Source organism: Emydura macquarii, unplaced genomic scaffold (genome assembly GCF_026122565.2).
Source record: "Emydura macquarii macquarii isolate MOO-44397 ecotype Brisbane River unplaced genomic scaffold, CSIRO-AGI_Emac_v2 contig_306, whole genome shotgun sequence".
Lineage (NCBI taxonomy): Eukaryota > Metazoa > Chordata > Testudines > Chelidae > Emydura > Emydura macquarii.
In genome coordinates this window covers 2699606-2702402 of record NW_027130443.1, presented here as the reverse complement: position 1 = coordinate 2702402, position 2797 = coordinate 2699606, and the positions used below count along the sequence as shown (strand labels likewise).

At 52.3% G+C, this 2797-nt stretch overlaps 1 long non-coding RNA gene across 1 annotated transcript; it reads left to right on the top strand.

The window, feature by feature from the left end:
* Window positions 1-607: 607 nt before the first annotated feature.
* Window positions 608-1205, top strand: LOC137156989 (uncharacterized). Its single transcript, XR_010920953.1, has 2 exons — window positions 608-747; window positions 1150-1205. It is a non-coding gene; the product is annotated as an uncharacterized lncRNA (long non-coding RNA).
* Window positions 1206-2797: the final 1592 nt, after the last annotated feature.

Below are 2797 nucleotides of genomic sequence, written 5' to 3'. Positions count from 1 at the left end.
GTCTGTATCTAAAAGGTGTCCTGTAATTAGTTTTCTAATGATTTATGATTAATATCATTGTGAAATGTCTGTATTAATACTATATGTGGAGTTATGGCTGTTCTCTGATACTATGTTTTAACATCTGTATTTGACCAAAGTAGAGAAAAGGTCTGCCCAGGTCATGAATACAAATGAAGCAGGTTTGACCAGAGAGTGTGGGACTGCACTCACACATGCATACACAGAACCATCAAAGCTTGTGAGATAGTTGGGGAGTCAGCATGTCCAGATCAGAAAGGACTGTGCATTTCTGGTCGTCAGGCAGAGACAGGAAAGGCAAATTTACATGCAAGGCAAACAAAGCCATCAGGAGGGCAAGTGGGGAAAGATGACGGCTTAACAATCTCGATGGGGGATGGAGACAGCCTGCTGTGACAGGTGCTGGGCAAGGACTGCTAAATCAGCCCCCTGTCATGTTAGCTCCCATTTAGGGAGGTAAATTGGAGCTGGCTGGAGAAAACCAGCACCTAATTAGAGAACCAGAGACAGCTGCCAGCCCAATTAGCCTGGGGCTGTATAAAAGGCTGAAAGGGCGGGCGCTAGGGAGTGAAAGCAGAGTGGGGGCTTGGTCCTCTTGGGTGTAGCTGCGAAGGGGGCAAGCTGTGTATGGGATGAGGTGGTGGGAGCACAACTTGTAAAGACACCTGCCCCAGGGGTTCCAGAACCCCAGGGTCTCTGAGTGACTGTGAGCACAGCAGAAGCAGGGTAGGCTTGGTAGTGCCCTACTACACCCCCTCAGACAGCTTTCCTGCCTCTGAAGCAGGGTCAATGAAGAGAGATGCTTTTCTGAGGTTTTCTGGGCTGTAAGGGAAGGGGCAGAGAATCCCTAGTCTCTCAAGTGCTGCATAACTTAAGAGGCCAGAGCTCTGGAGATAGCAGAAACATGGGTCCTTCAACCAAGGGGGCTGAAGTCTCTAGAAATGGATTATAGGTGAGAAACCTTCATAGGCAAAGATTGTAACTGGCTGAAATTATGTTTTGCCTTAGAAGCATATTCCTACGTTTGTTTGTTTGTTTGTAACCCTTTCTAATCTTTACTCCTTCCGCTTGGCACCACTTAACCTATGACTCCTGTTTAATACATTTTGTTTTTCTTGTTACTATCAGCTAATCCAGGGCTTTGATCAGAGCGGTGTTCTAACTCCAGTAAAATGGTAAGCTGCTGATGTGGTGTTTCTTACTAATGTATTGAAGCGCTCGAGGAGCGGGCTAGACACTTCAGCGGAGATGGTTGTGGGAAACTTGGGACTGGGAGGGTGTTTGGGGCCACTTCTGCACAAGGCCACTGGGTGACAGACTCGAGTGTGGCTATTGCGTTGTACCCAGGCTGCTGGGCTCAGAGCACTGAACCAGAGCGACTCACCACAAAGCCACTCAGGAAACAACATGCTTGTCTGCTGGTGTCTGGGCAGTTAGACACAGCTGCAGGGCAGTTCAGGGTGACAGGGTAGGTGGTGACAACCCCTCATGGGTGTGGACTGCACCCCCAGAATGTCCCAGTCCGCTCGAGCTTGGGAGTGAGAGCAGGGTATGGCTGGCCCGTGTGACTGAGGTCAGAGAGGATGGCCACTGAGGAGAGCGTTGGGGTGAGGTGGCAGGGGCAGGAGCAGGAGCAGATCATGCCTAAGTTCTAGGCAATAGCCCTGTTCCCAGCTGCCCTCACAAAGCCACCCCGATGCTGTGATGTGATAGACAGGAACAGGGGATGCACTTACTCCCCGCTCGTGCTGGCTGGCTGCAACACATGGGAGACCTTCACAGTTCCTTCACCCTCTGGCACTGAGAGGCTCTCGGGGAGGAGGGGGTGGCAGCGTGGGCCAGGAAGGATGCCTGAGGCACCTCGTGTGCATTTGCACTGGGTTTTACCAGAGTAAAACCCATCTGCTAACACAGCAGAGGCTCCTCCGCACCCCGGCTCATTAATCTGGTCCACTGCTCGCTGCACAAAACTGCAGGAGTGGCAGGAAGCTGCACAAGTTGGGGGAGCATGGCCGGCGTCTGGGGCAGATCCATTTGGGAGCCAAGGCACAGGCCATGCCCCGGAGAGTTTCTCTGCTACAGGACCCAGCCGGGCACCACATTTTGTTGTTCAGAATGTTTGTTAGAAGATGCTTCAGGAGAGTCAGCCTCGGCTCCTTGAGAAATGTGGGGGGGAGGCACCTCGACAGCCAAAGCCCCCAGTCCTAGCACCTCCATCAGCCCGTCGCAGGTGCAGCAGTGTTAGCCCTTCAGTACGAGCTAAGGGCTAAATGGCATGATTCACCCCCAGCAGCTGCCCACAACATCCCATCCCCCTTTGGACAATGCAATCCTTTACACACACACGAGAGGGTTTGTGCCAAAGAGTTTCTCTAGGTGGCCTCTCCTTCACCCAGGAGGGATTTCCTCCATGCAGACAGCAGCTCAGCCCCTGGGGTTGCTGCAGGGGGAAGCTTGTTGTATTTGGAGCTGAGGTGAACAGGCTGCAGTTTTCCAGTTGCCTTTTGTCAAGGGGTTTAGGGAGACTGCGCCATCTTTCAGGCCATTTACATTTTTGAAACTCTGACTAACGCACAACACAATGACAGCATGGGGGGCAGCAATCTGTCATAATAGCAAAGCCCTCTACTCAACGCACCTGCCAGCTGTCCTCAAAAGACACTCCCCCCATCCCCCCGCACAACGCACACACCCAGACTCTCATCCCACCCACCTTCAAGAAAGTGGTGAGCTTTGCAGCTTGCTTCAAAGGTCAACAACCCCCTGGGCTCTGAAG